Source organism: Aythya fuligula, chromosome 8 (genome assembly GCF_009819795.1).
Source record: "Aythya fuligula isolate bAytFul2 chromosome 8, bAytFul2.pri, whole genome shotgun sequence".
Lineage (NCBI taxonomy): Eukaryota > Metazoa > Chordata > Aves > Anseriformes > Anatidae > Aythya > Aythya fuligula.
Genome location: NC_045566.1, coordinates 31,540,825 through 31,550,985, shown reverse-complemented (window position 1 = coordinate 31,550,985; position 10,161 = coordinate 31,540,825).

Here is a 10,161-nt window from a genome sequence, read left to right as displayed (position 1 = left end):
CTGGTGATTTGGAACTAGAATCTGATTTTGAAAATCTTTCCTTAAAGTTCATTAACACACAGAGTAACTGATTTTCTTTTTTTAATCACACATTGTCTGAACTCTCTCTCTGTTGTTACAGATGTTACAAAGCATTCAAACATCACATTGGTCATATGCTGAATTTCTGAATACTGACATCTTGCCTTGCATGCTGAACAAGCAATGTGATGTAAAAAAAGTCAAGGTCCAAGCCAGTGAACCAGTACTTTTAATTACCTTGAAACAAATGGAATAAACTTTCACCAGTTCCGAGCTGACATCTACTGGTAGAATATAGCAACAGCGCAGGATACTGGGCACAATCGCGAAACGCACAGTTAGCAATTTGCTAGGGGTTTCTAAGGGGTACCTGGTGAAATGAGCTAGGACTGGAAAGGATAAGAGCTCAAAGACGTAAATATTTATCTTCCTCCCCACCTGTACAAACCAGTGTCTCAGCTATTGGGACATCCTACTGTGCAAGGAGGACAATAGAGAGGGTATACACCCCGTGCCACCCTATGTTTTTACCTACACAACCATGGAGAGGACATGAGAAAATGGAAAAATGGAAATGGTCAATAGAAAATCGACCTTGACACTAGAGGCACGGGTATGTGAGTTGAAAGAAGAAGAAGAAAAAAAAAAAAAAAAAAAAAAAAAAAAAAAAAAAAGGTGGAAAAAAGGGTTCTCTGAGAAAGTTGCTGCTCCAGCTTCCAACTTCTAGTGGGCAGTCCTCTGTCCCAGCACAGGATAGCCCCCAGATCCACATACAGATACACCCTCTGTGCAGCTTTCTGACACTATTGACAGAACAGAACCAAGACGGCCATTGGAAGTGAGGACCTGACCATGCAGAAATGATTGAGAATGTAAGTGTAACCAGTGAGGGGAACAAGGGAAAAGGCAGAACTAGGAAGATATAAGGAGCAAGCAGATATCCGTTACCAACCCAATGAACAGTAAAGCCAAATGAACAGCAAAACAAAGCAGCTGGATGACACAATTGTTTTGGGTGAGAAGATAAAATGCCAAAAGAAATCTCAAGGCAAAAGAGATTGCTCATCTGCAGGCTGGTAGAGAGAGACCAGCAGCAGGAGTACAAGGAGCATCTCACTGGCTGAGTGTCAGAAGCAATTGACTCACCTGTAATGAAAGAGTTTAGAAATTAATTTTCAGGGAGAGAAACAGAGAGTTGCCATCTCCATCAGCTCATAATAGATGATATGGTCCAAGTCAAGATCATTCTGCAATAACTCCTTGGTCAGACACTTGTTGAAGGCTGAGTTAATGAAGCGTGAGATGCCTGTAGCAAGTGAGACAACTCTAAATGGCAGGAAAGCAGTAAGTGGGAACAGGGTTGCTTTCTAGAATGGATGAATTCTTTTTTTACTGTAGTACAACTTTCATGGTATTGGGGTTTTGGCTAGGATAGAGTTAATTTTCTTCCTAGTGGCTCACACAATGCTGTGTTTTGGATTTTTGAAGAAAACAGTGGTGATAACACACCAGTGTTTTAGCTGTTGCAGAGCAGGTCTTGTACAGAGCCCAGGACTTTTCTGCTCTTCTTGCTGCCCTGCCAGCGAGGAGGCTGGAGGTGCACAAGAAGCCACAAGGGGACACAGCCAGAACAGCTGACCCCAAAGGACCAAAGAGGTATTCCCTACCACATGCATCATGCTCAGCAATAACAGCTGGGGTAAAGGAAGAGGAAAGAGGGATGTTTGGGGTGATGGCCTTTGTCTTCCCAAGAAAATGTTACACGTGATGAGCCCTGAATTCCTGGGAGTGGCTGCCTGCCGATGGAATATAGTGAAGGAGTTCCTGGTTTTGCTTGGCTAAGACATGTGGCTTTTGCTTTACCTAGTGAACTCTTTTAATCTCAACCCATGAGTTGTTTCACTTTTACCTTTCTGCTTCTCTCCCCCATCCCACCTGGGAAGAGCAAGCAGTGGCTGAGTGGTGCTGAGCTGCCTGCTGGGGTTAAACCACCCAACATGGGCATGCTGGCATAGACTCTTGGATGTATGCAGTTTTATAAATAAATGGCAAAAGTGATTCAATGAGAGAAATGAAGAGCATAGGGAAATGATCATTAGAGAAACCTCACCTTAGATATTGTGTGCAGTTCTGGGCTCCACAATATGAAAAGGATATTAAGATAAACACATCCAAATGAGGGCAACAAAGCTGGTGAAAGGGCTGGGGGACACAGTCTATGAGGGGAGGCTGAGGACATTTGGCTTGCCTCGTCTGAAGAGGAGGCTGAGAGGAAACCTCATTGCCCTCTATAGCTCCTGAGGAAGGGAAGTCCAGGGGGAGGTGCTGGCCTCTGCTCCCTGGGAACCAGTGACAGGACATGTGGGAACAGCACAAAGCTGCGCCAGGGGAGGTTCAGACTGGATATTAGGGAAAAATTCTTTTCCATGAGAGTGGTCAGACACTGGAAAAAGTTTCCTAGAGAGGTGGTAGATGCTCCCTGCCTCTCAGCGTTCAAGGGGCATTTGGACAGTGTCCTCAGTAGCATGCGTTACCTTTTGGTTAGCCCTGAAGCAGTCAGGCAGTCGAACTTTGATGTTTGCATGTCCCTTCCAACTGAACTATTCTATTCTAAATCTAAGACAGTTCTGTTGAAGTTAGCAGAGTTATTCCAAATTTACAGTAGTATCTGAGAGCCAAATTTGACCTATAAATTAAAGCACTAGTCATCAACTTCAGTGTTTATATCTTGCTATGATCCAGAGTTTACTATAATTACATTTAGACTGTAGGGAGCTTCAGTCCCCCTTTCTCCATTTCCCATGGTTTCTGAAATATTTGTTACTTGCATAATTATGTGTGTTGTCACAGCATTCACACTGTGGAGCACAGTGCTTTAAATATTCACTAAGACAACAAAATTAACATGCTCTAAGTGAGTACTTTGGGGAAATACCATTCAATTTTAATAAATTAAAATAAAGTGTTCATTCACAAGGTTTCAATTTTGCAGGTTACAAAGCTGATTCAACAGTCTCAGCGTAACAGCCAGAAACACAAAGCAAGCATATATCAATGCAGGTGGAGAGGAAGGGGGAGAGAGAGAAGGAATTAACAGTTAGGAATCTGATTTATAAGAGATCTTGTCTTAGTTATTCCCACAGCCCATGTAATTATGCAAAACACTTGCCCTTGTTCAACACTGTTCCAGAGACAATATTACTGAAATGCATTAAAATACAGCTTTTTTTTTTTTTTTTTTTTTTTTTGGGGGGGGGGTATTTTAATTCTACTGTAAAGAATAAGATCAAATTCTAAGAACTTAATTCTGACCAAGCGTATTACTTTCTTTATCAAAGGTTTCAGTGTTTTAAATTGTTGCATCACATTTTCACAGACTGCATAAAAACAAGATAAACTCCATGACTCAAAATAAGACTAGTTCTTAAACAAAAAACTTCATCCACATGCCATTACAATTGCTACCCTACATCCACAAAGGCTGATTTCTTGACACCTTCTTCCTATTAAACTCTTCTTCAGCCAGTGACCTTTCCTTTCTCAGTCTCAGGTTGGTTGCGGATTCAGTATCAAAACCATATAATGCATACACTCAATAAATGTTTTGCTTAGCCTTTTGCTGCTGGGTCTAGAAATAAGGAGCTGCGGCTATTTCCAAAGACAAGATTGCATTTATCTCTTCCAAGTGAAATATAGTAAAGGTGTATCAGTTACAGGTAAAGGTTTTCATAAAGGAGAGTTTCTACAAGAGGACATATACCATTGCAACTTCAGAAACGATACTTGAAGTATGATTTCACATGAAAGATATGGGTTAATCAATGAAATAATTGTGTGGTTACAGATGCTAAGGAGTAGGGGCTGAAAATCCATCTATTCTTAACACACACATTAAACTTTTTACAAGGAATATAGGACATAGTTCCTGGTGGCAAGAGGAGATTCAAGTCAGTGAGCCAAGATGTCCTTTCCAGTCACAGTTAATTTAAAAAATAAAAATTAAAATTAAAAAATTCCTTGTTAGCTCAAGCTGGGTGCATAAGTTTCTTTTTGGTCACACTCCATCCCCTCATTTCTGAACCTTGGTTGTCAAAACATAATGACCTATTATGCAATGAGTATTGCTTATCGCCGCTAAACAATTTTTACATAGATATTTAAAATTTGGAAGAGTTCATCTTGATTAAGGGATAAACGGCTATCCGTAATAGAAATTTCCACCAGAAGATACAGAATTTGTAAGATATCAACTAACATGATAAACAGAAATTGAAAAACATTCCCTTTAGTAAGATGCCATGTTTGATTTAAAGATTAGAAGAAATAATAGCTCCCTATTGCACTAGGTTAATTATCTCCAACAATGTTGTATCTCATCCCCTTAGCAAGGATTTAAAACTCCCTGTTCTACTCATTAGAACTTCAGATGTCCTTGATCAGATGAGTGGTCAGATCCCACTTATAACAGATATTCTGCATGTTTGTAGAAGTTTATGAATAATCAGTGAGACTTGATTTGATACTCTGATTAACTGAATCACTTCACATACAATACCCAATTTACAGTCACCAATCTGTTTCCCCCATGATACACACCAGGTCTACAGAGTCTCAGGCCACTAACTTAGACATTGTCTTGCAGTCTTCCAGACAGAAACAATTCGAAGTCTTTGCTGAATAACATATCTTCACAAAGATGCAGTCTAACCCACTGCAGAAAAGGAAAACTGTCAAGAAGCCTGCCATTGAAATACCACTCCATCTCAGCCATTCCATCAGCCCTATAAAAATTAATTGCCTGGAACAAGTTCAGGAATGTTATTCTAATCTCCCACCTGAACGGATAACACTGACTGTTTCAGAAATAATACATACTGAGGAAGGACAAAGGCAAGAAGGTGACCACCTCTTTCCACTCTTTTGTTGTCCTCTTCTCTCTACTTTTGGATGAATTGCTGAAAGCACTGTCAGCAGCCACCTACCAAACAGTTGCAAAAAGCCAGAATCAGAGCTTGTAGCAAGCACTAATACTAAAGAGCCAGCAAGGGATACTACAAGATTTTTGCACGTGGCTTTTTTTCCCCCCAAATATCATACTGAAACAAAAGTTATTATAATTCACTTTTTTTTTCAGCTTATTTTAACTTCAGATACACTTCAAAGACAGGAAGCTGAGTTTAAAAAAAAAAAACAACACTGAGATGATAACAAACCAAACCAACTTGGTTTTCAAGCAGTGTTTCCCCATTCACAGCACAGACTAACAAAGCCAACAGCCTACAATCTCTTATAGAACAGAGTCAAAGAAGATTAAGCAATGACAAGCTAAAAATTAAAGGGAAAAATTTAAGTAAGACAGCAAATAAGAACATTTAATGGGCAACAGATTCTCTTCTTTTACCACAACTGTGATTTTTGTCAGTATCCTCCCTGCCCAGCTCCATCAATAGTAAGAAAGCCTCACACTCCCCATAAAAGAATAAAGTCTTCCATTCAAATAAAAACATTGCTCAGTTCAACAAACCTAGAACATTACCTATACAGGACACCTCTTATTCCTTAGTTCCATTCATTGAGAAAGATTTCTACCAAACCTGCATAAAAGAAGTCTGCTTTGCTTTAAATACAGGATCATTTCCATCCCGGTAAAAATATCCCTTTCCTGTCACCTGTAAAGAATAAACTTCACATCACCTACTCCCAGCTCAGCAGAGGTGCCAGAAGCAGCAGCTGTTTTCTGCTTCCCCGACAACTTCATCCATCTGCTCCTAACAGATCGGGCTGCCTGAGTCAGAACTCTTAGCACTTGCTGGATCTACCTAGATATTTTAGATCCAACAGCAACACTTCAGACTTTTGCCAGAAACAAAAAGAAGTCTACCAAAGTTTATCCCAGTCACCAGGACATCTTGCTAGGGGAAAAAAAAATAATAATAATAATTAAAAAAAATAAAAAATAAATAAAAACATTTGCAGTTGACAAACACAACTGCATAAAGCAACATAGCCAATACAAATCTGGTTTTGCAGTGCAACTTTGTACTACAGCATGTCAGTGCTGAAGTTTTTAGGTGTATTGAGAGCAACAAAAGTTTAACAAATAACCAAAATTCAAGGTGGCTAAATTGCAGGTCTTTGTAGCTTTAAAGACAACAAGCTGAGTGTATTAGGGAACACCCTGATCCTTATTTCTATCCTACAGCAGCATTTACTAAATATATTTGTTTTCTAAATTAAGTAATGGAACTGAATAGCCAAAGAAGGAGTGAACGCTGTAGAATGTTTAACAAGATACAGTATTTATGCATCGCTTATACCATAACCCAGTATAATTCAGAATAACTGACATAAAACATTAGTGTTATGCATTATCTTTAAGCTTTAAACTTTAAAGCTAAGATTAGAAAATCAAACCAAAACCAGCCTAAGTAGAATCACTCATATTTTTACATCCTTCCACCTTGTTTTATTAATTAACTAGCAAGTGAGTAGGTCTGGCATAAATAGCCATCTGGTGTGTCTTAGGCCTTAACAGCTGTTCCCACCTTCTACTGACAGCCTCCCAATTATAACTGCTCATAGGGCAAATCTTAGGTAGAGTTGTAGGTATGCAGCTGTGTTAATGCTGAGGAGCAAAACAAGGTGAATAGATTATAAAGGCTTCTCTGTTCCTTCTTCTGAAGCTGCGTTCTTTCTTTTCCCCTTAGATGGAAAGGAAGTGAAGTTTGGTGTTCCTTAAAACCAAGGTAAAAAGGATGTCTGATCTCTTTTGAGGGTAGTTACTTAATTTTGAGTTATTTGAAGCTGGTAAAAATGGACTTGTTATGGTAGGAGCTGTGAATCAATGGTTTTTGTGGATCTAATATTTAAATGGCTTGTCTCTACAGTTAATGTTCCTTTGAAGTTTCCCAGGAGAGGTTCTAAAGGTAATGAAATAGTGCTTTATGGGCAGTTGTAAGAGGATAACTGTTTCTCTGAAAGAAGGTGTTATGGTACTTAAAGTAGGCTAGACTTGTCTCTGGGTGGCCTCAGTAAGTCAATATAGGAGGGTTTTTCCAATATTTGTTTTTTAAAAATGCAATGACTAATTATCAATTTAACAAAAAGCTGTTAAAAAAGCTCTCAAGGATGAAATGTTCCTAGCATATAGAACCTGATAATATCCTTTATAAAGAACGTAGACACAGTCTAGTGCTTCTTTGAGTTGCTATTCTTGATTATGTTGAGATATATAGGTTGAACTTGAGTAAATATAAGGCTGAACTTTAACAAAAGGGAGTAGTCTTTTTCAACAAGTTAGCTAATACTCAGAAAGCTATCAGAAAACAAATATCTTCTTCTTAAAAAGCATAGCATAGAAGTCTATTTAAAAAAAAAAAAATTCAAATTGCAGTATTTCCTTTTCTATCTCCAATTTCTAGCCTCTGTGCTTCAGGTGGGAGGGTGAACAACTTGCACTTTATATCATAAAATGTGCTTTTAGCAGAAAGTATCTGGAGAAAATGATAGTGTGGCCTAACAGATGAATATAGGGGACAACTGACTTGGCTGGGTTGTGGGGCTCTCAAAGCTGCCTCAGAACTTTTCCTAATTCTTCCAATAGACTGGTTAAATCTAGACCCTGTGTGCCTGGATTTTTATAAGCTGAGATATATAGATTGATGGAAAGGATAGTTATTTAGTATAATGCATGGGAGTACAAACTACATGTACGCTTATCTGGAGTTCAACTCAAGCCCTTCAGCTTGTTTTAAATTGTAAGCTCTTCCTTGTGGGAGAGGTGACATGGCAGTATAAATAGTTTATATTCAAAGCAGCTTTTTGGGGGTGGGATGCAGCCATACGTTTGGGGGAGTGTGTATATGTGCTTTACATGTGAAGTGTATATTGGGTTGTGAGGGGAGGACACCGCTTAGTTCTTTGTGCATGTTGGTGTAAAACCTCTCTATGTCTATAGTGCTGGAGTGGATGAGGATGTTACTGCTTCTGCAACTCTTATTCCCTTATTTTTTGTTCTTTCCCTCTTGCTAGAGTAAGAAAGACCTTGATTAGATGAAAGAACTTGGTATTTGGAATTTAATTGGCCTTCCAGACTAATTTGGAAGTTCTTCATAAAAACTGCCTATTAAGTTCTAACCCTCTCTTGTTTTGGATACTGTTACCTATTTTTATGTCTCCATCTGAAGAAGACATACAAGTTCCAAGACTGGGTAGTTGGTAATAAAAATGCCAATGTCACTTTTATCTATTCTGTGGATGTTGCTATTTTCTGAGGCACATGAACACTCAGTGTGTGTGCAGCAAATTCCAGAGAATGAATGAGTGTTGCTTGTGCAGAGTGAGAGTAGGATTGATGCCTTAAACTTGGAGCTGCATCTTTAGAAGGTATCATAGTGACCTTGCTACTGGTTTGTGCTGGGAGGGAGGGCTTAGCCCTAACTACAGGGACAATGCCAGTAAAGCTGTTCTTGATGCCTCACCTAGCTGGGTTCTCTCTGGGTAGCTAAGGGCATCTCCATTTGAAAGCATGCAATTAGTGGTCAGACCAGGTTAGTCTATCAGCCTCTCCTAAGAGAAAATAAGACTCTGCAGAACTGACAACTATAAAAGATGCTATGCTTTTGTGCTATATTGTCAGTGCCTCAGCACCAGTAGTTAGCAGATGAAAACTGAACTTCTATAAGGTAACTGGGACCTCAGTATTTAAAGGTAAGGTGTTGCAAGTTATGGTGTTTCTAAGTCTTTCAGGAAGAAATGAATGAGAACGGGGGGAAAAAAAGCAGGCTGTAAATCACACCTGAATTCAAAAGGAGACTTTCCCTAGTCCATCACACTCTAATATGTACTACTGTATCAACTAGACTTGCACAACCAAGCAGCATTGAAAAGCTTAACTTCGGAGTTAACATACTCTTAAGCACAAGGCGGGCAATCTTCATCTGTAGACTACAAACTCTTTTGCGTATACTTCAATATCTTATTCCATAAAAATAGGTTCCCCTTGGCTCTGTTGAAATCTGCTTTAGAGTTCTAGGTTTAGTCTCATCAGAACAGGCAGACTATGCAATGTGACTACTTTCAAACTTGAAATTAACATCATTTGTGATTTATGACTTGAAACTAAAACTTTAAGCCCAAACTAGTAAAGCTCTCTCAAGTGAAATTGTGTTCTGAAAAGTAACAGTCTTGAAACCTTCTGCATTGTGAACCTCAAAAAGAGGTGATCTTGTAGTAAATTTATTACTGTTGTCTACACAAGTGTATCTCACAGCCCAGAACTGTTCCTAGCTTTAAAGACTGGTTGTATATGCTCTCTTTATTTAAGGAAATCCTTTTACTTTGATAGCAGTACTGTTTGATGAAAGACATCTGTGTTAATGACTAGACTGAACATGTGTGTTGCGGGGGGGGGGGAACAAAGCTCTTTAGCTTTTAGGGCTTTGAAATAAGCTTGCTTTTGAATGCAGGAATAAGAACAAAAATGAAAATGTGTGATATGTAATGTCTCATGGGATCTTACAATTGTCAGAGTGGGACAAATACTGTTCTTGTAGCATGGTAGTTACAGTAACTATCCAGCTACTTATGACCTTTTCTAAAATTGTCATGAAATACTATGTATACTAACCAAAAGCAGGCTACTAGACTTTTTTTAAGGAAAAAGCAGGACAACTAGAGAATAAAGTTTGATCTGATGAATGCATAAAAAGCAACTGTTATGTGGGTAAAATGAGGAACTTATCATAGAATGGTTTGGGTTGGAAGAGGCCTTAAGGATTATCTTAATTCCAAACCCCCTTGCTGTGGGCAGGGACACCTCCTGCTAGACCAGGTTGCTCAAAGCCCCATCCAACCTGGTCTTAAAAAGTTCTAGGGATGGGGAAAATGTGAAAATGAGGAATGTGGCTTTTTCTCTCTTAATGGAGTGAAGGAAGTAGAACCATCATCTGAGTGTTTAGAACTCAATAATGACCTAAGAAGGTGGGTCAAGACAGGATATTCTGTAATTGTGCTTGGTGAAGGTCTTGCCTAGCTTAGTGCTGATGTTATACATTCCAAACCACAGTCTCTCTGCCATGCCAAAGTACCTATGTGTTCTACTCCAGTGCAGCAATATATGCTAGACAAATGCAAATTACC